This window comes from Anomaloglossus baeobatrachus, chromosome 4, assembly GCF_048569485.1.
Source record: "Anomaloglossus baeobatrachus isolate aAnoBae1 chromosome 4, aAnoBae1.hap1, whole genome shotgun sequence".
Classification (NCBI taxonomy): Eukaryota; Metazoa; Chordata; class Amphibia; order Anura; family Aromobatidae; genus Anomaloglossus; species Anomaloglossus baeobatrachus.
This window is the reverse complement of record NC_134356.1, coordinates 463,594,156-463,620,280: the sequence shown is the minus strand read 5'-3', so window position 1 is coordinate 463,620,280 and position 26,125 is coordinate 463,594,156. Positions and strand designations below refer to the sequence as shown.

At 41.4% G+C, this 26,125-nt stretch overlaps 1 long non-coding RNA gene across 1 annotated transcript in view; it reads right to left on the bottom strand.

Annotated features, from left to right (window-relative positions):
* LOC142301691 (uncharacterized) overlaps positions 1 to 26,125 on the bottom strand; it is a 99,334-nt gene that overhangs the window by 32,461 nt on the left and 40,748 nt on the right. Inside the window, exon 3 of the long non-coding RNA XR_012752866.1 lies at positions 20,275 to 20,518. This is a non-coding gene — a long non-coding RNA (uncharacterized LOC142301691). The remainder of the gene's footprint in view (positions 1 to 20,274; positions 20,519 to 26,125) is intronic.

The following is a 26,125-nucleotide window of genomic DNA, read 5'->3' as shown; positions in this document are numbered from 1 at the left end:
AGGGCTATACTGAAATAGACCCACTTCCTTACAATGGGCACTTCAGGTTTAAAGGCCATCATGCACGTCTCTACCCAGGGACAATGTGGAGCCTCCCAATTTTTGGCTGCCCTGCCTAAGGGCTATACTATAATACACCCACTTCCTGACAATGGACACTTAATGTTTTGAGGCCCTCATGCACGTCTGTATGCAGGGGCATTGGTGAACCTCACAATTTAGGACTGCCCTGGCAAAGGAAAATACTACAAAGACTCACTTCCTCAAAATGGGCACATTAGACTCAAGAGGCCTTCATGTACGTCTCTTCTCAGGGACATCGGAGTGCCACACAATGTTTTCACGTAAAATCTTTCATGTATTGATCTCAAAAAGTAACATACACCAGATCTATCTCACTATTGGGTATGTGCCCTTAACATTTCCGCCATGAAAAATCATTTTGGGGTCATTTTGGAAGGTTTTCTGGTGAGTCCGTAAAAATGGCGTAAAACGCGGACAAAATTGTTCACAGCTGTGACTTTTGAGTGATAAATGCTTCAAGGGGTCTTCCCCATGCTGTTGCCATGTCATTTGAGCACTCTTCTGAGACTTTTGTGACATTTTTAGGGTTTCTCCATGCTGCCGGGAGGTCATTTCACAAAAATACTCGGGTCTCCCATAGGATAACATTGGGCTCGTTGCTCGGGCCGAGTACACGAGTATCTTGGGAGGCTCGGCCCGAGCTTCGAGCACCCGAGCTTTTTAGTACTCGCTCATCACTACTAATGATTACTAGTCGTGGTCGCTTTTTGCAGTTGTGACGTCCACACTGCAGCTATATCAAAGCCAGAGGTTATGCTCGAGTGTCGTTGGGTAAAGATAGTTTTAATAGTTTTAGCCTATAGAATAAATTAAAAAAAAAACATGGAAAACCCTTTTGTTAACATTTCTTGACAAACCATGCTTTAACCCCTTCATGATATATGACATATATTTACGTCATATGTAACGTCCCCTCATTTTTCCTCACACTGACACCTGATTTGATCAGATTTCATATGTAGAGATGAGCGGACTCATTGAACTTTGGTTTGGTGACTTCATCCAGAGTTAGGCTATGTTCGCACGTTGCGTTTTTTTCCGCGTTTCTGCAGAGTTTTTGGCTGCAGCGTTTTTGCGCAAAAATGCATGCGTTTTTGATTTCCAGCAAAGTCTATGGGAAAAGCAGAAATCCTGTCTGCACTTTGCTTTTTGTTCAGCAGCGTTTAATTTGCATATTTGTGGTCAAAAACCATGCTGAAAAAGAAGCAGCATGTCAGTTGTTTTTGCTATTTCTGCAGCGTTTCCTTAACATTGGAGTCAATGAGAAATGGCAAAACGCATGTTGAAGTCAATATTCTGCGTTTATTGTGCGTTTTACATGCTTTTTACCAGCGTTTTCCTAATCAAAAACGCAGGTACAGTAGGTAAAGAACCCAGGCACAAACGTCATTACCTACATCACTTCCTTTTTACTATAAATACAGAGCTGAGTATGTTTCAGTGCCTGCTACTATTGTGATTTATCATAATATAAATACTTTGAGCTACTGAAATATAAAATGGCTTGGTTCCAGCGAATGAAGATCGATGTGGCAAAATTAATTGCTATGGTAAGTACATGATTTTTTTTCATTTTTATACATATTTATCTTTAAATATAGTTTTTAACTTATTGCTAAATGCCTTTAAAAATAAACTTAATATTCCTTGACAACTACACAAATTGTTGCAATCCTACAACTAAAGTAAATTGTGTGTTTAACATGTTAGAAATACATACCTTCTTTAATTGTTGTATATGTGCTATGATGTTTGTTTCTTGATTTTGCTTCAAAAATGTTATAATGATAATGTAAAGCTTTATAATCTTATAAATTTAGTCATCACTTCATTACAATTTTTGAAAATTATGGAACATGTTGAATCCATGCCATGCCTATGGGATCCTACATGCCCTGAATATATGCAGAAAAACAAGAGGATGGACTTTTGGGGAACAATCTGTGCAGAACTGTTCCCACAATGGCATGAGGCTGATGCAGCCTTATAACATAAAATTGGTATATTTGTTGTTTAAATTAATTATTTTATAATTTTACTCTAATTTTTAGAATTAATTTTTCATTTTATTTTTTTTTTCCTTGCAAAATTAAAATAGAGCTTGATGTGCGGAAAAGGTGGCGTTCTGTTAAGGACAGATTTCACAAGCTAAGGAATGAGGGCATGAAAAGTGGCAGTTCACCGAAAAAACCCAATTTCATCTATTATGATGAACTGTCATTTTTATGCACAAGTCGGAAAACTAGAGAGTAAGTATTCATGTAACAGTATGTTAACATTGTTTTATAAAAATAATGTTATCATCACAATAAATTACATTGTATTTCATTGATTTTTATGTTTTCTTTCCCTTCAACAGAACTTCTGGAAATGTAGCAGCAGAAACACCTGTTGATGATGAAGAAGGGCAAGAGAGCCTTCATCAACAACACCAGGAAGGACCATCAGGCAATATAGAACAAATTTCCTCTGAAAATGAAGGGGAGATAGATATTGGTTGTGTCCCAGAGAAATCACCACCTAGAACTACACCAATTACCTCAGGTCCCACAAAATATGTCAAGCCAAAAAACAAAAGAAAAAACACCAAAAATATACAATCAGAGGAGGAAGTTATTTGTAACAAAACATTAAAATTATTAAATACTAGTGCCCAAGAAGATGACATTTATCATTTTGGCATAAGTATTGCAGGTAGAATTAGAAAAATTAAAGATGTTAAGAAAAAAAATACATGCATGACAGCCATATGTGGGATGCTGACTTGCTATGAGGAAGAAGGTAGTTTCCCTTCATCAGGCTCAATAATTTCTAAAATTGAACAGATTTTTGACGAAGTCAAAAACCCACCAACCCAAAAGAATACTGCAACTATTGCCCCAAACCCAATATCCATACCAAAACCTTATTCTCTAAATCAAAATACCTATAATCAAAATGTGCACCAACAATATTTGCAACAAGCCATACAAACTCAAAAACCCCAATCTAGCCAAATTAATATACAACCCCCGTTAAATGTAAATTTGCATTCACAACAACAACCTCATGGATATTTCAGCAGCCAATTATTTTCGGATCATTAATTTCATAATGTTCTAATCTTATTTTTCTGTGTGCTGTTTACAAAAAATTATGTATTCTTCATACATATAAATTATATGTTGCACATATGTTGTAATGTGCTTCAAAATGGCTTTATGACGTTAATAAAGCTTTGTAAAGAAATAAATTAATTTTTTGCACCAAAATCTGTGCTTGTATACTTTAATTTTGCTACATATGAAGTGTTTTCATGTTCAAACTTGATGATTTTAGAGTTATCATTGCTTCAGGAAATGACATCATAACAAATTAACATAAACTAGACAGGAAAGGCAGACATTTTGGTATTTGAATCATTTAACTTTATTTTTGAGTTCAATGACATGACAAACGCATATGCGTTTTTTTGAAGAAAAATGCATGTAAAAAGCGCTAAAAACGCACTAAAAACGCGATAAAAACGCATGCGTTTTTAGCGCTAAAAAATGGTCAAAAGCCATTTGGTCAAAAACCAAGGGAAGGAAAACGTGCAGAATAAACTGCAGGTACTCCGACGCAACGTGCGCACATAGCCTTAAAGTTCAGTGTTGGACTGGGACTTGAACTGAACCCCAACTGAAGTCACTGATTGGCAGTTCAGGTCTCCACCAACATGCCGCTAGCCATAAACACATCACATCCGGGAGTGGGTAGGGTTTTTCCAATTTTTTTTGCTGCACACTACATCTGATCACGCTGTTGTTGCCCCCAGTGTGAGCCCTTCAAACACTGCACGTGGCTCGTACAGGGTTTACCACCAAATATACCAGAGCACAGCTGTTTTGCTGTTTTCAGCTCTTCTATGGATGGACCCATAAAAGCGCCAATCGACATGAAACAACTGTCATTGCGCTCATTTCTTCTGTTTGCACCCTTTCCCCCTCCCTTCTTGGTGGTTTCATGACTACTGTTTTATGAATTTGGAACACTAAGGCTACTTTCACACATCAGTTTTTTTCCATCAGGTACAATCCGGAAAAAAACGGGTTAAATGGATCCGGTACCGCATCTGTTTTATCCCCATAGATTTGCATTGTTACCGGATTGTACCTGATGGCTTTGCGCTGCATCCGTTTTTTTCCGGATGCGGCAAAATCAATCAAAGCGGCGGCCGGAGGCAACGTGTCTTGCAATGTTTTTTTGTCCGGCAAAAAAAACGCATCGCGCCGAATCCGGCGCGATACAGCGTGTTTTACAATGAAAGCCTATGGACGCCGGCGTCCGGATCCGGCGCAATGCGGTAAAAAAAGGATGTGGCTACCGGATCCATTTTTGTAAACTGCGCATGCTCCAGATTAATTAAAAAAGCTGATCCTTCAAAAAAAAGGACAAACCGGATGCAAAAACGGATGCAAACCGTAACCACCGGATCCGGTTTTGTACGCATCCGGCATAACGGATCCGTTAAAAACCGGATCCAGTGGATACGGTTTTACATTTTTTTGCCTGATCCTTTGGATCAGGAAAAAAAAGGATTGTGCCTGAATGCAGAAAACTAATGTGTGAAAGTAGCCTAACTAAGAAGAGTTTTACCATGGATGAGTGCAGCTGATCTTTTTTTCGTTTGGATACAAAACTAGACAAAAAGCAGGCGCATAGGCAATAATGAATGGAGACTACTATGTTACAATGCAAGCTTTACCACTCCTAATGAAGCAGTATCAAAACATTTAATTTATAACATTTTATTTTGGTTACCATTAAAAGCTATATTTGCAAAATTACTGTTGTGCTTCTCTCACTAAGCACAAAAGAAAGATAAAAAAGTGACAAATATATCCACCTTAAATTTTGCTCAAACTGAGCAGACAATGATTTGCTGGTCACCAAATAGAGGTATGCCACGGGCACCGGGATTTTACTGCTGCAAGCAGAGACTATCTTCGGCAGTCTCCTACTACACACCTCAGCCTTAAATAGGAGACCAGCTGTGGAAGGAAATTAGCAACCTGGCTTTCAGCATGCTGCTCCACAACGATTAACTTCTGCATGGCTGGGAGCAGTGAAACAACTGAGCTGACGCCCAGCCGAGTTGAGTACTTAAGAGAGACGAGGTTGTCTGTCGGACTCTACAATGTGAACAGTGCCTACCGCCGTAGAAGTAATCCACATGCACGGCTACAGATGGCACACGACAGGTCCAGGGTTGATTTGTAGGGAAGAAATGTTTAGAGGTATCTATTATAATAGAGAGTATGAATTAACATATTACATTAAACCAGAAATGCTTAATGCTTTATGGTAGTATATACTAATACTATACCTTTATGGTAGCTGCTAGTAGCTGGAATGCACATTTTACGTACAGGGCAAAAAATTCTTTAGGCATCCTTGTAGAGCCCAGTCTATAGTACCGATAAAATGGAGCAACTCTTACCTGTTGTCTAAAGGAGCAATTAGTCTATTAGTCATAGTGCAGTCAGAGAGAAATAAAGTATATATACCAGTGTACTTTGTATATATACTTTATATAAAGTATATATACAGTGTGCAAGATAGGCGCTACTAGACTGTGACAGGGACATAAGAGGCCTAGTAGTGCCAGAAGAAAGGATGAAAGCAGTTTGAAGCAGGCTGACAAAAATGCACAAGATGAGTAACGGCACAAAGAAGAGGCATGGAGGAACAGATGACAGGTTACAGGGGAAGCAGGACAGGTGAGCAGTGAGGTGTTTTACCAGCCCACAATGGTTCAACAGAATAGAAGCCAGATGGCCGCTACTTTGCTAAATTTGTATGGAGCGGATTGCAAAAAATCTGTCTTCTGGAAAATACAATTTTTGCAAAATTCAATGAAAATTAGATTCAACTAATGTCTGCGTCGTGCACCGGCTGGTAATTGTAGTACTACACCGACACTGCTGCCGCCGCTGCTCTTGCCGCTTTCTGATCGCCGCTCGTGCTCCCCGTGAGCATTGCGCGCTCCCGTGATGGCCCCTGCGCGCTCCCATGATGGCCCCTGCACGCTCCCGTTATGCCCCTACCCCCTGCCGATGTTCCCCCCTGCCGATGTAGCCCCCGATCTGCCCCCTTCCACAATCTCTATTCTGCTCCCATTCTTCTGCCTCTCCTCCGGTCTCCCCCTCCCCCTTCTCCATCTGCTGTCCCTCTCTGACTTCCCCTACCTGCTGTCACCGGGTCGTCTGAGATCTTCATTGGTCGGATCACATCTGCCTCCATCACTGGGTCCTTCCTGAGTCCTCACACATAAGCTGTCCAACTTCCTGCCTGCTGCTCCTGTAATAAGCTGTCCATCTTGCTGCCTTCTATTCCTCCTGCAGTTCCTCTGGTCAGTGATCCTCCTGCTAATCCTCTGGGTCCTATGAGTATAATTTTTTTCTGTATCCCTTGTTCGTTTTTACACCTCATTCGTCCATGCGTCCCGCTGAGTGCTAATCAGTGATGCATATAATGTATCTGCATCCGTGGTCAATTTTCGGCGGGACTTTTTATTTTTTTGTCCGTATCGTTCGTCTTTTTTTGCACCTCATCCATGTGTGTGTCCTGCAGCGGCTGAGCTCTGATCAGTGATGCACATAACAGATCGGCATCCGTGCTCAATTTTTGGCATGACTTTTTTTTTTCCGTATCCCAGTTGCTTTTTGTATCTCATCCAGCCATGCATCCTGAAGTGGCCGATCAGTAATGCAGATCACTGCACGGCATCTGTGCGTTGAAAAGTCAAATGGCGCTCCTTCTCTTCCAAGTCCTGCCGTGAGCCCAAACAATTGATTTCCACCACATACGAGGTATCTGCGTACTCAGGAGAAATTGCACAATACGTTTTATGGTGCCTTTTTTCCTGATACCCTTGTAAACAAAAAAGAAAAAAAGATTTTCACGGCTCAATGTTATCAACTTCTGTGGAGCCCCTGGGGGTAGAAAGGGCTCACCAAATATGTAGATAAATTCCTTGAGGGGTATAGTTACAAAATGGGGTCACTTGTGCAGGAGCTCCACTGTTTAGGCACCTTAGGGGGGTCTCCAAATGTGTCATGGCGTCCGCTAATGATTCCAACCAATTTTGCTGTCAAATGGCGCTCCTTTTCTTCTGAGCCTCGCCATGCGGCCAAATAATTACTTTCCACCACATATGAGGTATCTGCGTACTCAGGAAAAATTGCACAATACATTTTATGGTGCATTTTTTCCTGATACCCTTGTGGAAAAAAAGCTACCTGGCTCAAGTAACAATTTTGTGGTTAAAAAAAAAATGTATTTATGGCTCAACATTATCAACTTCTGTGGAGCCCCTGGAGGCTCAAGGGGCTCACCAAACATCTAGATAAATTCCTTGAGGGGTCTAGTTTCCAAAATTGGGTCACTTGTGGGGGAGCTCTTTTGTTTAGGCACCTCAAGGGGTCTCCAAACCCAACATGGCGTCTGCTAATGAGTCGAGCTAATTTTGCGCTCAAAAATTCGAATGGAACTCCTTCCCTTCAGAGCCCTGCTGTGTGCCCAAGTAATTGATTTTTACCACATATAGAGTATTGTTGTACTCAGAAAAAAATGCACGATAATTTTTATGGTGCAATTTTTCCTGATACCCTTGTGAAAAAAAAGCTACCTAGTTGAAGCAACAGATTTGTAGTCATTTTTTTTTCTTTTCACGACTCAAAGTTATAAACTTCTGTGAATCTCCAAGGGGTTCAGAGTGCTCACCAAACATCTAGAAAAATTATTTGAGGGCTCTAGTTTCCAAAATGGAAAATGGGGTCACTTGTGGGGGACCTCCATTGTTTAGGCACCTTAGGCGGTCTTCAAACCTGACATGGCATCCGCTAATGAGTGCAGCTAATTTTGCGTTAAAAAATTCCAATGGCGCTCCTTACCTTACGAGCTCTGCCGTGAGCCCAAACAATTGATTTTTACCACATATGGGGTATCAGCGTACTCAAGAGAAATTACACAATAAATTGTATGTTGCATTTTCTCTTTTCTCCCTTGTGAAAATACAAAATTTTATGGCTAAAGTAACATTTTTTTGTTAAAAAGTAAAATTTTAATTTTTTTCTTTCCACATTGCTTTGGTTCCTGTGAAGCACCTGTAGGGTTAATACACTTCATGGATGTGGTTTTGAGCAGTATGATGAGCAGTATGAGGGGTACAGGTTTTATAATGGGGTCATTTTTGGGTATTTTCTGTCACCTCGGCCTCTCAATGTCACCTCAAATGGGATGTGGTCCCTAAAAAAATGGTTTTGTACATTTTGTTGGAAAAATTAGAAATTGCTGATGAACTTTGACCCCTTCTAACTTCCTAACGTAAAAAAAAAATGTTTCAAAAATTGCGCTGATGTAAAGTAGACATGTGGGAAATTTTATTTAGTAACTATTTTGTGTCACATAATTCTCGGATTTATGGGCATAAAATTGCAACATTTTTGCAACGTTTCCGAAATTTTCACAAACAAAACGCAAAAAATATCAGCCTAAATTTACCACTATCATGAAGCACAATTTGTCACACAAAAAAATGTCAGAATCGCTCAGATCCATTGAAATGTTCCAGAGTTATAACCTGTCAAAGTGACACTGGTCAGAATTGCAAAAAATGGCCCAGTCATTAGGGTGTTTTAGTGGGTGAATGGGTTAATACTATACTACTTGGTAATATTACAACTTAGTATTTGAGGTTACAAAAACAAAAAATTGTTCACGCCCTGTGGATAAGTGAGAAGTTTTTAATGTGGGACAACTGTTAAATTTTGAGTTCTGTACAATACGACTAGAGAGTCTGAAACTTTGACAGAGCTACCAGCAGTAGAAATCAGTGAGGAAGGGAAAGCCAAAGATTTCTTCATCACATTTAGCAATACAAGAAAGAAAGAATATGCTCTATAAGTGTAAAAGATTTGGGTAAAAAATATGCCATAGAGGAAATAAACACTTTGTTTAAAGGTTGATTTTAAGCAAAGTACAAAGTGCTATACAGTCTAACCCAAGTGACTTGCCAACTGGTTAAACTCTTCTATTTTCTAAGGCATATTTATAAAAGTGTGTATAATAGACAGATAATTCAATTAAAAAGGAGATATGGAAATATTTAGAGATTGATTTTCATTAGAGAGAATTATGCAGAATTATAGAATGTAAGTATATAGTTTTACAAAATCCTTACAAGGCACTTATTTTTATTAACTAAAAAATATTTTTAAATGAACTTTCCACTTGTATTCTATGATCATAAAAGTTTTCTCTCAAGAAAAGTCTAAGCCACAATCTCTACTTTAGGCAAGTGATTAAATCCTGCCTATCTGTGTGATATCTTTCAGAAAAATAACACAAAGGAGGGGATAGCTGCGGGGGAAATCCTTTCTAAAGTCAGATCTAAGGAACATATTCCCAGAATTAAATATTAAAGAAGTTAAATATATCCTTCTGCTTGAGCACCGAGGTTTGGTGAGGCTTTCAATAGGATTAACGTTAACATTATGTTGAGCAGATGTCAACTATCTATGCAATGGGAAGTCTTTTACATTTCAATATTTTTTTTTATTCTGAACAGAGCATCAGCATACAATGTACACAAGATAGATAGGTAGGTAAAAAAATAGATGGCAAATAAGTTAGGTAGATAAACAGATTTGTGGATAGATAGGTAGATAGACAGACAGACAAACAGACAGACAAACAGAGAGACAGACAGACAGAAAGACAGATAGATAGATAGATGATAAATAGATAGATTGAGTTATGGCGAAATATCTCTATGAATAGCATCTATTATCTTTCTATTAACTTATTTATTATTTCTACATTCTATGCTTATAACAATAGAAAGATAGGTATATAGAAATATCGAACGATATATTAGATTTTCCAATTATTAGATAGCTATAGAAATTCAAAGAAAAAAAAAGGTCACGATAATGGTAGCGCTGCTCAAGAGAGGAGAATGATGAATTTCTGCTGAAGGTCATTTATTAATAAGCCACAACGCGTTTCGGGGGCATATGTTCTCCCCGTTCCTCAGGTAGTATAAAAGAAAGATAAAATGTGTGTGTATATATATATATATATATATATATATACAAGCACTGTTTGACAGTGTTGTACCTGGAGTACAACATTCATAGGTGAGTGTATAAGATACACTTTTCATATAAAAATTTTTTTTTTTTACTTTTACACACAGGAGCGCCCCCTCTCTCTCTTTTTTATAGCTATAGAAATAGTAGCTTTATATTGGCGTAGATACGCATGTACCAGAGAGATTTGTCACCCATGACATAACTGGAATACAGTTACTTACCATAATGACCTGGAACCATAACAACCCAGAATTCAAGGAGGTAGTAATGTACCGCCCCGCGGGCTCGGCTGCAACCGCTGAGCCGCTCGGATCCATGCTCGTACGGTGGGTGGTGGCTCAAGCTCCTCACGGACCCGGGGGTCACGTCGCTCTGCAAGGGGGTTGGTGCTACACGCAGGGACTTCAGTGGGGGAAGTTCCACGGCCGGGGCCGCGGTGGTTTGGTAGGGGTGTAAGTTCGTAACGCCACCCACGGGTCATGGTGAATAGATGGACACCACCGCTGCTTTTAACTAGGCCTCTCGGGGACGGTGTTGCGCAGCTTGGTGTTGATCTCTCCGTGGGTAGGGGAGTGATGGTCCCGGGGGCCCGAGGGAGGTGCGGAGGCATGGGAGCGGGTGCGGGTATATGCTGGCGCAGTGCTGTGCGGTGCGCGGCCCGAAGGCACTGGTGTACTCACTATGAAACAATACACTGGAGTCACTGGTAAACCAAACGGGATGGTGAACGGGGCCCGCAGCCGGCTGCAGCTTCTCCCTGAACGGGTTGGTGGTTTCCACCTTTCACCTGCACCTTTTTTATATGAATTTTTGACTCCTATGCCTAAGCAACGGTAGTCCGCTCCCCGGCTTGCTGGTTGTCGGAAGAGCCCTGTTTGCCCTTTGGGTCTCTATGCCTTGGCAGTGGCTTTACCCTGTATGGTTGGGCTGTTGTCTTCTAATGGGTCTTGTGTAGGATAGGTCCTTAAGTCCAGTCACCAGAGTAGTCTAAGGCAGGCCTGGGTGCAGGTCTGCCCTTGGACTCAACCTCTCTCCTCACTGTCAAAAGATCTGTCTTTACACGTCTGTCTCTTTCCCCGTCTGTCTCTTTCCAGATCTGTCTCTTTCCAGGTCTGTCTCTTTGGCCGTCTGTCTCTTTCCCGGTCTTTCTCTTTCGCTGGCTGTCTTTCCCCGGCGGTCTCTTGGCCCATCTCTCTTTGCCCGTCTGTCTCTTTACCCATCTGTCTCTTTGCTCGTCTGTCTCTTTCCTGGTCTGTCTCTTTACTGGTTCGATTGGAGGAAAGAAAATTCCTACATCAGCATAGAAGAGGGTTCTTCACGGTAAGAGCAGTGAGGCTCTGGAACTCTCTTCCTGAGGAAGTGGTGATGGCCAACTCACTGAATGAATTTAAGAGAGGAATGGATGCATTTCTTGTTAGCAAAAGTATAGAAGGTTATAAATAGCATAATCTTACAGGTAGATAGAAGAGCGACCAAGATTATTAGAGGAATGGGTGGGCTGCAATACCAAGACAGGTTATTAAACTTGGGGTTAGTTAGTTAGGAAAAACAAAGGCTTAGGGGGATCTAATCACAATGTATAAATATATGAGGGGACAGTACAGAGACCTTTCCAAAGATCTCTTTACACCTAGGCCTGCGACTGGAACACGGGGGCATCCGCTACGTCTTGAGGAAAGAATGTTTAATCATAATCACAGATGAGGATTCTTTACTGTACGAGCAGTGAGACTATGGAGCTCTCTGCCGTATGATGTTGTATTGAGGGATTCACAAGTAAAATTTAAGCAGAGCCTGATCGCATTAATTGAAAAATATAATATTACCAGTTATGTATATTGGATTTTATGACAGGGTGTTGATCCAGGGAACTAGTCTGATTGCCGTATGTGGAGTCAGGAAGGAATTTTTTTCCCCATTGGAGCTTATTTGACACATTGGGGTTTTTTTGCCTTCCTCTGGATCAACATGTTAGGCTACGGGTTGAACTAGATGGACTTAGAGTCTCCCTTCAACCTTAAAAACTATGAAACTATGAAACTATGAAACTATGGTCTGTCTCTTTCCCGATCTGTCTCTTTTCAGGTCTGTCTCTTTCCAGGTCTGTCTCTTTGCCCGTCTGTCTCTTTGCCTGTCTGTCTCCTTGCCCATCTGTCTCTTTCCAGGGCTGTCTCTTTCCCAATCTGTCTATTTCCCTGGCTGTCTCTTTCCCGGTCTGTCTATTTCAAAGTCTTTCTCTTTCCAGGTCTGTCTCTTTGCCTGTCTGTCTCTTTGCCCTTATGTCTCTTTCCAGGGCTGTCTCTTTCCAGGTCTGTCTCTTTGCCCATCTGTCTCTTTGCCCGTCTGTCTCTTTGCCCGTCTATCTCTTTGCCCATCTGTCTCTTTGCCCATCTGTCTCTTTGCCCGTTTGTCTCTTTGCCCGTCTGTCTCTTTGCCCGTCTGTCTCTTTGCTGGGCTGTCTCTTTCCAGGGTTGTCTCTTTCCAGGGCTGTCTCTTTCCCCATCTGTCTCTGTCTCTGTCTGTCTTTTTCTGTCTCTCTATCGATCTCTCCACCGACATCATATAACCTCACGCATAAGCTTCAACTAACAGTTTATTTTGTTCCTATAGCAACCACTGACAGGTGCTATTAATACCCTATAGCTCCCACCTCCATTCAGTGTAATAGCAGCAGGATTTTAGAGACTAACTGTAAAGCACGGGGTTACATCTTTCTGTCAAAACATAGTCTACGACGCTCCCTGGGTCACATGAGGCGTCTGTGCAAAATTTCTTGATTGTAAATGCGACGGTGCAGATTCCTTTAGTGGATATACATACATACATACACACATACATACACTCAGCTATATATAATATATATATATATGAAAGAGGTAAGAGTCCCGGTGCACTACCTACTCCGCGTGTTACTACACGTTCAGCTACTTGAGCCCTACTGAGCCATGGAGGGGATCATGGTTCAGACGTGCGGTGAAGACCAAGATAAATCCAAAGGAGAAAGAAAGTCGCACTCCAGATGATCACCATATCACTCCGTCTTTATTGCAGGGGAAACATGAAGGTACAAGCGGTGGGGAGGGTGAGACAAGCCATACAACGCCGGACGACGGCGTGCCGTTTCGCTAGAACTTAGCTTAGAACTCTGGACTCGTGGAAGCTAAGTTCTAGCGAAATGGCACGCCGTCGTCCGGCGTTGTATGGCTTGTCTCACCTTCCCCACCACTTGTACCTTCATGTTTCCCCTGCAATAAAGACGGAGTGATATGGTGATCACCTGGAGTGCGACTTTCTTTCTCCTTTGGATATATATATATATATATATATATATATACCTATAGTGGAACCTCGGTTTACGAGTTTACAAGTATTTCGCTATATGAGCCAAGCTTGCTGTAAATTTGTAACTCAGTTTACGAGCAAGCTTTGCTGTACGAGCAAATACTCACTGCACATACTTCCGGTTCCGTATTTTCACCGCGCTCTGACCTGCTCTTATAGTCCGCACAAGCATGCACAAACACACCCAAACAAACACAAACGTACACAAGCATGCACACACACATGTTATGCTCACCTTACCTTCCTTACCCGATACACATCCTGTACCAATAAACTGCAAGAACCAGGAGGCCGACGATGGAACGTAAGGTAAAGTGAGTATAATATGTGTATATTTGTGTGTGTTTGTGTGTGTTTGTGTGTATGGAATGGCACAATAGGGGATCAGGATGGGACATTGCACAAGTTGTGGAACGAATTGTCTGAGCTCCCAGTATTTCCTATGGCAAATTTTGGTTTTCTAGATGAGTAACTTTTACAAGCACACTCCCAGAATGGATTATGCTCGTAAACCAAGGTTCCATTGTATAAATATAATATATATATATACAGTTAGGTCCAGAAATATTTGGACAGTGAAACAATTTTTGCGAGTTGGGCTCTGCATGCCACCACATTGGATTTGAAATGAAACCTCTACAACAGAATTCAAGTGCAGATTGTAACGTTTAATTTGAAGGTTTGAACAAAAATATCTGATAGAAATTGTAGGAATTGTACACATTTGTTTACAAACACTCCACATTTTAGGAGGTCAAAAGTAATTGGACAAATAAACCAAACCCAAACAAAATATTTTTATTTTCAATATTTTGTTGCGAATCCTTTGGAGGCAATCACTGCCTTAAGACTGGAACCCATGGACATCACCAAACGCTGGGTTTCCTCTTTCTTAATGCTTTTCCAGGCCTTTACAGCCGCAGCCTTCAGGTCTTGCTTGTTTGTGGGTCTTTCCGTCTTAAGTCTGGATTTGAGCAAGTGAAATGCATGCTCAATTGGGTTAAGATCTGGTGATTGACTTGGCCATTGCAGAATGTTCCACTTTTTTGCACTCATGAACTCCTGGGTAGCTTTGGCTGTATGCTTGGGGTCATTGTCCATCTGTACTATGAAGCACCGACCGATCAACTTTGCGGCATTTGGCTGAATCTGGGCTGAAAGTATATCCCGGTACACTTCAGAATTCATCCGGCTACTCTTGTCTGCCGTTATGTCATCAATAAACACAAGTGACCCAGTGCCATTGAAAGCCATGCATGCCCATGCCATCACGTTGCCTCCACCATGTTTTACAGAGGATGTGGTGTGCCTTGGATCATGTGCCGTTCCCTTTCTTCTCCAAACTTTTTTCTTCCCATCATTCTGGTACAGGTTGATCTTTGTCTCATCTGTCCATAGAATCCTTTTCCAGAACTGAGCTGGCTTTATGAGGTGTTTTTCAGCAAATTTAACTCTGGCCTGTCTATTTTTGGAATTGATGAATGGTTTGCATCTAGATGTGAACCCTTTGTATTTACTTTCATGGAGTCTTCTCTTTACTGTTGACTTAGAGACAGATACACCTACTTCACTGAGAGTGTTCTGGACTTCAGTTGATGTTGTGAACGGGTTCTTCTTCACCAAAGAAAGTATGCGGCGATCATCCACCACTGTTGTCATCCGTGGACGCCCAAGCCTTTTTGAGTTCCCAAGCTCACCAGTCAATTCCTTTTTTCTCAGAATGTACCCGACTGTTGATTTTGCTACTCCAAGCATGTCTGCTATCTCTCTGATGGATTTTTTCTTTTTTTTCAGCCTCAGGATGTTCCGCTTCACCTCAATTGAGAGTTCCTTAGACAGCATGTTGTCTGGTCACAGCAACAGCTTCCAAATGCAAAACCACACACCTGTAATCAACCCCAGACCTTTTAACTACTTCATTGATTACAGGTTAACGAGGGAGACGCCTTCAGAGTTAATTGCAGCCCTTAGAGTCCCTTGTCCAATTACTTTTGGTCCCTTGAAAAAGAGGAGGCTATGCATTACAGAGCTATGATTCTTAAACCCTTTCTCCGATTTGGATGTGAAAACTCTCATATTGTAGCTGGGAGTGTGCACTTTCAGCCCATATTATATATATAATTGTATTTCTGAACATGTTTTTGTAAACAGCTAAAATAACAAAACTTGTGTCACTGTCCAAATATTTCTGGACCTAACTGTATATATATATATATATATATATATATATATATATATATATATATACATACATACACACACATATACTGTATAGTGCTGGCCAAAAGTATAGGCACCCCTGCAATTCTGTCAGATAATACTCAGTTTATTCTTGAAAGTGATTGCAATCACAAATTCTTTGGTATTATTATCTTCATTTAATTTGTCTTCAATGAAAAAAAAAAAAAAATTGGCATAAAGCCAAATTGGATATAATTCCACACCAAACATAAAAAAGGGGGTGGACAAAAGTATTGTCACTGTTTGAAAAATCATGTGATGCTTCTCTAATTTGTGTAATTAACAGCACCTGTAACTTACCTGTGGCACCTAACAGGTGTTGGCAATAACTAAATCACACATGCAGACAGTTGACATGGATTAAAGTTGACTCAACCTCTGTCCTGTGTCCTTGTGTGTACCACATTGAGCATGGAGAAAAGAAAGAAGACCAAAGAACTGTCTGAGGACTCGAGAATCCAAATTGTGAGGAAGCATGAGCAATCTCAAGGCTACAAGTCCATCTCCAAAGAGCTGAAAGTTCCTGTGTCTACGGTGCGCAGTGTCATCAAGACGTTTAAAGCCCATGTCACTGTGGCTAACCTCCCTAGATGTGGAAGGAAAATAAAAGATTTCAACACAAGATTGTGCGGATGGTGGATAAAGAACCTCGACTAACATGCAAACAAGTTCAAGCTGCCCTGCAGTCCGAGGGTACAACAGTGTCAACCCATACTATCCGTCGGCGTCTGAATGAAAAGGGACTGTATGGTAGGATACCCAGGAAGACCCCACTTCTTACCCCGAGACATAAAAAAGCCAGGCTGGAGTTTGCCAAAACTTACCTGAGAAAGCCTAAAACATTTTGGAAGAATGTTCTCTGGTCAGATGGAACAAAAGTAGAGCTTTTTGGGAAAAGCCATCAACATAGAGTTTACAGGAAAAAAAAGAGGCATTCAAAGAAAAGAACACGGTCCCTACAGTCGAACATGGCGGAGGTTCCCTGATGTTTTGGGGTTGCTTTGCTGCCTCTGGCACTGGACTGCTTGACCGTATGCATGGCATTATGAAGTCTGAAGACTACCAACAAATTTTGCAGCATAATGTAGGGCCCAGTGTGAGAAAGCTGGGTCTTCCTCAGAGATCATGGGTATTCCAGCAGGACAATGACCCAAAACACACTTCAAAAAGCTCTAGCAAATGGTTTGATAGAAAGCACTGGAGACTACTAAAGTGGCCAGCAATGAGTCCAGACCTGAATCCCATAGAACACCTGTGGAGAGATCTCAAAATGGCAGTTTGGAGAAGGCACCCTTCAAATCTCAGGGACCTGGAGCAGTTTGCCAAAGAAGAATGGTCTAAAATTTCAGGAGAGCATTGTAAGAAACTCATTGATGGTTACTGGAAGCGGTTGTTCGCAGTTATTTTGGCTAAAGGTTGTGCAACCAAGTATTAGGCTAAAGCCTGCTTTACACGTTGCAATTTTGCATACGATATCGTATGCGATTTGCAGCGCCCCCATCGTATGTGTGGCACATTCCATTCAATTTGTTGAATGTGCCACACAAACGATTAACCCCCATCACACGTACTTACCTTCCATACGACCTCGATGTGGGCGGCGAATGCCCACTTCCTGGAGTGGGAGGGACGTTCGGCGTCACATCGACGTCACGCGGCAGCCGGCCAATAGAAGCGGAGGGGCGGAGCTGAGCGGGACGTAAACATCCCGCCCACCTCCTTCCTTCTGCATTGTGGGCCGGGAGCCGCAGGACGTAGGTAAGATCTGTTCATCGTTCCCGGGGTGTCACACACTGCAATGTGTGCTACCACGGGTACGATGAACAACCTGATGTACAATTCTAGAGAAAGGTACGATGTGTATGCAATGAACGTTTTAACGTTCAATCACAATCGCACGTACCTGCCACACACTGCAATGTAACTTACGATGCCGGATGTGCGTCACTTACGACGTGACCCCGCCGACACATTGTAAGATACATTGCAGCATGTAAAGCAGGCTTTAGGGTGCCAACACTTTTGTCTGGCCCATTTTTGGAGTTTTGTGTGAAATGATCAATGATTTGATTTTTGTTTCATTCTCTTTTGTGTTTTTTCATTGCAAGCCAAATAAATGAAGATAATAATACCAAAGAATTTGCAATTATTACCATCTTTTCAGTTAGCCATTAAAAGGTATCAACCACTGAGGACTCTCTGTTCTTTTAAACAATGATGAAGAGACCTGAGTAGTCTCGAAAGCTTGCAATTATTACCATCTTTTCAGTTAGCCATTAAAAGGTATCAACCACTGAGGACTCTCTGTTCTTTTAAACAATTTTTTTATCAAAGAATTTGCAATCATTTTCAAGAAGAAACTGAGTATTATCTGACAGAATTGCAAGGGGTGCCAATACTTTTGGCCAGCACTGTATATATTATATATATATATATATATATATATATATATATATATATATATATATATATATATATAGTACATATATACACATATATATATGGTATATGGGTTACTTATTTAGCTATGTGTCTGTAGACATGCATGTATATATCATATATATATATATATATATATATATATATATGAGCGGCGATCCAAAAGTAATGGTAATCGGTTATTTCTATTGCACACAGAAATTAAAATAAAATGTTTTCTTCTCTCTTAGGTACCCACTAGTCCAGGGAAAAAAAAATCACTTAAATAGGCCACGATTCCCGGGAGCTACATTCATTTGAATATGAACTGCCGAGGAGTGAACATCAAAATGGAAAAAAACGAGCTCAGAGCTGTCATCAAATACCTCTGCTTGAAAAAAATGACTACCAAAGACATACACAGCGACTTGGTGGAAACATTGGGGGACTCTTCTCCTCCATATTCCACAGTTGCACGCTGGGCCAAGGAATTTAAGCTGGGAAGAACATCGACGGAAGATGAACATCGTGAAGGACGCCCATCCACGTCCCTCAATGAAGAAAACGTGAAAAAAGTTGAAGAAGTTGTATTGGCAGATCGAAGAGTGACTATCAGGCATGCAGCTGAGGTCACAGGGATCTCATATGGCAGTATTCAAAGAATCCTTGCAAAAGAATTGCATATGAGAAAGGTCTCCGCACGTTGGGTGCCAAAAATGTTAACCGAGGAGCAAAAGAAAAAACGAGTTGACATTTCAATAGCAAATCTCGAAAAGTTCCAAGCAGACAAGGAGAATTTTTTATCACGTTTTTTGACCATGGACGAGACATGGATCCACCACTTTGATCCCGAAACTAAACAACAATCGATGACATGGAAACGAGCCGATGAACCGACGCCGAAGAAATTCAAAGTGTCAAGCTCAGCAGGGAAGGTTATGGCGTCCATTTTTTGGGACGCTGAAGGAATTATTATGTTGGAATATTTGGAGAAGGGAGCCACTATTACGGGCTCCTACTACGCAGAACAAATAAGAAGATTTCGGGAGGCTATCAAGGAGAAAAGGCGTGGCAAACTGCGGGCTGGAGTGCTGTTTCACCAAGATAACGCGCCGGCTCACAAAGCTGCAGTTGCCATGGCAACCATTCAAGAAGTGGGCTTTGAACTGGTGGAACAGCCCCCCTATTCGCCACATCTAGCCCCCAGTGACTTCTTTCTCTTTCCTCGCCTCAAGGAACACCTCCGGGGCAAGAAATTTGACGACAATAGCGACGTGATAACCGCTGTTGGGGATTTTTTTGAGGGTCAAGATCAAGAACTTTTTTCGAAGGGAATTCTAAGTTTAGAAAAGAGATGGGCTAAATGTATAGACTTGTTAGGAGACTATGTAGAACAAAAAAATTTTTTTTTAGTATATTCATTGGTTTTATTATTGATTATCATTGCTTCTGGATCGCCCCTCGTATATATATATATATATATATATATATATATATACATTGCGTATATATATATATATATATATATATATATATATATATACATGTCTACAGATACAAATAAATAAATAAATAAATAACCTAACCCATTCTGAAAATTCATTTTGAGAAATTTAATTATAGCAAGGCCCTACCTTGAGAAAAGTGCTGTGATGTAGTTAACCAAAATGTCCCGACATTGGCTAGATAAAGACAATTGCACTTGATTTCTGGATTTGAAATGCTACTTTCTTTTTAGAGAAGTATACATTGGTAAAATCTTGCAAACCTTTGAACCCCTTTCATGTTGCACTTTTTGTGGTGCTTCCCCATTCTTACATTTTGATGGACAGATAGATAGATAGATAGGTAGATAGATAGTATAGTGGATAGATAGATAGATAGATAGATAGTATAGTGGATAGATAGATAGATAGATAGATACTAGATAGATAGATAGATAGATGGATAGATAAAATGAATTAAAGTTTATTTTCTTCAGACATATAAAAAAGCCATTCTGGAGTTCATACCTTTATTTTTCCTGTATAAGAAGTACATTTTGAGATATTTTATTATTCTAAGCCAGTACCTTTTTATTTCAACATGAAAAACTCCATATTGTGTCTGAAAGTCTTTCATGTCCAGACTTTTTGCAAATGACCTCTTTCCTGTAGAAAGTGCTTGTTTTTTGCTGAATGCAAAGATCATTCATTGGAAAGGGATCAATGCTGCTCTTAGACACTAGGAATTAGCCATCCTTTGGTTCACTGGAGGTTAGTTATAATCACATGACCTCCTTTTGCCAGCTTTGTGGGTGGCAAGGCAGTGGTGAACTGAGGAAAAAGAAATAAAGAAGACAAGTTGAAAGGAATGAATAGAGTTCTATTAACCTTTTCAAGAGCCAATAATAAACTGTTTGTATACTTAAACCATGTATATGATTAGCAGAATAAATAGTATAATACCGTGTTTCTACGCACTAACAACAAACAAACCCAAGCATCTGTATTGAGTAATCTGAAGTCATAATCACATTAATGCTGTCACAAAACAATTCTCAGATTCTAAGTAATAATTATTTTATTTTGTGTACTGATATAGAATTGGTGTTTGTAAATTTCATATATTAGATAGTTTATATACACATGTTGTTTCCGGCACACACACCTGCTCGGTAGCCGTGCGGCTATGGTGTAGGAATCTATTCAAAGTTTTGGGAGAGTTAAAAACTGTTGCTGCCCCTATTGAATGAAGCACTATAGCCTATTCTGGGTGGCACAGCATAGAAGTTGATTCCGTTCTGACAATGTTGTTTAGCTATCATTTGCTATTTTAAATGAATTGGAGCAATCCCCCTTTTTACAACATTTGTTTTCTATTATGGAGAGGTGCAGCAGTTGAGGGCAGACATGTGAAAGTGGCTGTTTGATTCTGTTTTTCATCCTCCTGACCCGGCCTTTGTCCCATCTCACCCTGGGAATGTCACGCCTCAGTACTTCACTTTGAGATGCTCTAGAAAGTGGCTTTGTTATTCCATTTTTTAGACACACACGAAATTGTTCTCATTCCCCCTGCTGTAAAAGATACTTCAAATTGGGGCTCAGTTCACAAGTGCAATGCAATTTGGCTAAGCTCAACCTTTGTTCTGCTTGTACAAATGACCAAACAGAGTACACATTATACAGTTGATCTACTGCTGCCTTAGCACTGCAGTGAGAGGCTGGGAGAGAGCTAATCCCTCCAGTACCAAGGTGGTATTTTCTATGTTGGTACTATTTCCAACAGGGAAAAATGTGGAAATTTGTATTTTATGGCTTTCACAAAGGCTCAGCATCCCTCTGGTCATAATCCAATATCAATTGGTCCTTTTATATAAAGCTTATAATTATTTCTTTTAGCTATCAAATAATGTGGAGAATTGGCCATCACTGATCTAAATGTACATCTTAGTCAATAAACTCTTGGTCTTGATCCATACAACGTAGTATATATATCTGGCTCCAAATACAACAGCTCAGTTAGTTGTCAAGAAAAGCAAATATGTCTTTTTATTTTGAAACTTACTTGTGACGTCTGCCCGGAACCACAAACTCAGAATGGCTGTCATGGATAGATTAGAGGCTAGCCGCCCACTTAGCAGGATCCCCAAAACCCTTTAACCCCTTGTACAAGAATCTGGAATTACAACAAGGTCCAGGAGATGACTGCCTATGGAAGGATATAATCCAGAGAAGAGTGGTCATCATGCAGGGTCAAAACCAGGAGGTACAAAAAGGAACAAAATCAGCAGCCAGGAGCGTAGTCAGGAAATCAGACTAAAGTCAAACCAGGGATGGCAGTGAAGTACAAAACACATCAGGCAGGAGGTTTGTCAGTGAACGGGCAGAGGTAAAAAACACGGGATCAAAGAACAAGAGCAGGCTGTGAACCAGAGGCACAGTAGTATACTTCAAAACTATATCTGGTTTGGGAGGAAGAAACCGGCATATGCCACGTTGACACCAAACATGTAGTTGTGGATTAAATTTTCTTTTATTCAATCAGGTGTAATGTGTTTCGGAGACCTGATTGAATAAAAGAAAATGTAATCAACAACTATATGTTTGGTGTCAGCGCGGCATATCCTTGTCTCTTCCACCTATACCTGCAATATGTTTATCTGGGGCTGCAGCAGATGCCATTTGATGCTTATAAAGGAGTTGTGACTGGCACAACACCTATAGGTGAGTACATCTACCTATTTGTGTACCGCCCCCGTGTCAGCGGCCGAACCGCTCAGATCCAGAACAACGGTAGCTTGAGGGGTCTCCGGACCAGGAAGAGGGGTCGTGGGGACACTCGAAGTGAACAGGGTGGAATTATGTACAGGGGAGTTGGACGTTCGTGATGCCACCCACGGTGCGTGGTAAGATGGAGTTTTTGGGTGAGGGATGAATCTTGAAGACTTCACCCCCGTCGGGTAAATTACCAGGATGCGTGAAGCTACTTCCCAGCCTAGGGTCCGCGTACCATGTCGTGCCCTGGCCCCTGCCCAGAGATGGCTCAAGGCCGCTGGCTGCCCTCCTTGGCAGATCCATGCTCCTTGACACGATCCCCTGCGACTGGGGTTCCAGCTCCTACCAGGCCCAGACCAACGTCTGCCACCTAGTATTCTCCAAGGAGCCCAGCTCCTGACCTCCTCTCTGTTCTCCTCTCCTCACACTTCTCGTTTTACACTTCTCACTTTTCCCCTGAACCCCCCAAGTGAATGGCCCTATTCCCTTCAGGCCCCCCAAAGGTGTGTCTGGTGGGTGTGGTGCAAAGTGTTCCTAGGGTTTCGACTGGCTCTGATCTTTGCAACACCAAAAAAAAGGGATCCGTAACCAAGGAGGATGCGGATACTGTGCAGAAGGATAGGTTGCACAATACCCTGTGACAACCTGATACGCCAGGGCATCACATTAGATTGCCATATCTTACAAGATAAGAACCTATCTGCATTTTTTATCCGCAGTACACTTCAAAACTATATCTGGCAGCGACCAGTAGACTGGAGAAGGAGTAAGAAAGGTGTGGTTCCTTCCCATTGGCCATAGCTGAAAGGTGGTAACTTCAGTTTGAAGGCACACACCACCACAGTAAGCCAGTGGTACTGCAGGTCCCAGTGAAACCCAACTTAGTGGATGTACAGAGCCAATGCCCACCAGAGCCACAGGTACTGACTCCTCAGCACTGCCCACATTGGGAACATGGGGCCTGGAGATTGGAGAAAAAGTCGTAGGAGCGGACTCTGGTGGAGACATGAAATTACTTAACTGTAACTTAGAAAAAAATGAAGTTTGAAAAAACCCTTTACGACATGAAATATGATCGACTTTGACAAAATTCTAATTCAGCAGATAATCCCAAATTTGACTGGATGGTGTGCCTTATTATACTGTGTGCACACGGTGCGGTTTTATTGCATTACAGATTTATCACAAAACTACAAGCAAATCCTGATGCCAGCAAAGTCAATGAGAAACCTGAAGAGCTGAGCACATGTTGAATACTTTCTCCTTGCAGATTTGGTGCAGAAAATATTCTGCAGCATTTCAATTCTTTCAGCGTTTTTCGCCTGTTGACTTCAATTTGAAAAACTGATGCAAAAAGCAAAAATGCATGTTTTTGCTTTGTATTATTCCTGCCAAGAGATGCAGAAATGGTGCAGAAATTTTTGCAACCCAATACTCAATGTGTGCACATAGCCTTATGCTGTTACATCTTTCTAGTCCCCAGAGCCGAATAAACATAGTGTTTAAAGTTTTATAAAAAAATATACATTCATCTTCCCCTGACTCTCATCTATTTTTTTCTTGCAGCTCCACAACTAGTTCTCCACATAGCTATCCCTCAGGTCCAGTATTACTTCTCTTATATGGTGCTCTTCGGTGATTCTGGCACATAACAAGAGAATTTCCATGCAACGTCTTTTCAAACAATTTTATTATACATATATAAACAAAAATTCCTGAGGAAGAAGGCTCGCAAGCCTTTGAAACTAGGACTATTTTTTTCCTGTAGAGGCTTCTGTAAACCTGAGAATTGTGATGCCACCCACTCTTCTGCATCTCATGTTTGGTATCCAGGAACGTCTTCGGCTGATGCCCTGGTTACCAGTGCACGCCTTCGCTTTCCACGCTACCTCGCTGGTCTGTGTTCTCGGCATCCTGCTGAAACCAGCCAGCATATTAACTACCCGCAGGCACTCACAACTTGATGCTGCAGCGATTCTGGACTTAAATTTTCAATGGGGCACTTGTACAAAGGCAAGTACTATTCTAAATATACCACATGAACTGTACACACTTTTTTCATTGTTGCAGCCTTAGGGTAAGTTCACACACTGCGTTTTTCACAGCGTTTTTGCACGTATTTCGGGTGCGTTTTTGCGTAGAAAACTGCATGACTTTGCTTCCCCAGCAAAGTCTATGAGTTTTCATTTTTGCTGTCTGCACACAGCGGGTTTTTGTAGCTGCGTTTTTGTGGTGACCACAAAAACGCAGCATGTCAATTATTTTTGCGTTTTTCACTCCGTTTTCCACCCATTGAGTTCAATGACATGTTCAAAAACGCAATGAAAAATGCAAATTGCAAATATTGCTGCGTTTTAGTGCGTTTCTATGACTAAAAATGCAGCTATAAATGCAAGGGGTGGGTAGTAAAGTGACATGTACAAGAAGAGGATTTCTTCTGTTGGTAAACACAGAAGCGTGAATCCTTCCAGTACCACCACTGCTGCTTCCACCTCCCGCCTGGTGCCATGTACGCTCCCGTGCGGCGCCATGTCCGGGCGGGAGGTGGAAGCAGCTGCGAAATCAAAAGTGAACAGTAGAAAAAAAATGTCATACTCACCTGTCAGCAGACTCCCGGTGCCATGTCCGCTGCCAGCTCCTCTTCCCGGTACCGCCACCCCCGCTCCGGCTGTGTGCCGACTCCCGGGCAGCACGTCCGATAGCTGCAGGACCTGGCGGTGATCACCTGATGTGGTCACATGATATGGCACCAGACGCATCAGCTGATCATAAGTCCCACGGTGACGCTAGCTTTTTACCGCCCGGCTGGCTTAAACTATCAGCTGATGCCGTCAGGAGACTTCATCATCTGATTACCGCCGGCTCCTGGTGCGATCAAACTGGAGTCTGCACATAAGTGAGTATTTTTTTTTTTTTGCACTGATACATCAGCTGATTGTATAAATGGCTTTTATACAATCAGCTGATGTGTTATGTAATTCAGGCCCTTGAACCTGACACATCATCTGATCGCTTTGCCTTCCAGCAAACCGATCAGATGATATTGGATCCGGATTGGACGGCGTGGTACCCTTGACCCAGGATTACTGCGGAGGGGGGGTTCTTTTTTTTAATAAAAATTGAGTCACTAATTGTGTTGTGTTTTTATTTCTAATAAAAATATTTTTCTGTGTGTTGTTTTTTTAATCTTTACTAGAAATTCATGGTGGCCATGTTTAATATTGGTGTGACACCATGAATTTTGGGCTTAGGGCCAGCTGATAATATACAGCTAGCCCTAATCCCATCATTACCCAGTGAGCCACCCGGCATCAGTGCAGCTGGAAGAGTTGGATACAGCGCCAGAAGATGGCGCTTCTATGAAAGCGCCATTTTCTGGGTTGGCTGTGGACTGAAATTCACAGCGGGGGTGCCCAGAAAGTTTGGGCACTCTGCACTTAGGATTCCAAACCCCAGCTGCCTAGTTGTACCTGGCTGGACTCAAAAATTGGGCGAAACCCACATCATTTTTTTTTAATTATTTTATGAAAGTCATGAAATAATTAAAAAAAAAAGGGCTTCCCTATATTTTTAGTTCCCAGCCGGGTACAAATAGGCAGCTGGGGGCTGGGGGCAGCCCATAGGTGCCTGCCGCACCTGGCTAGCATACAAAAATATGGCGAAGCC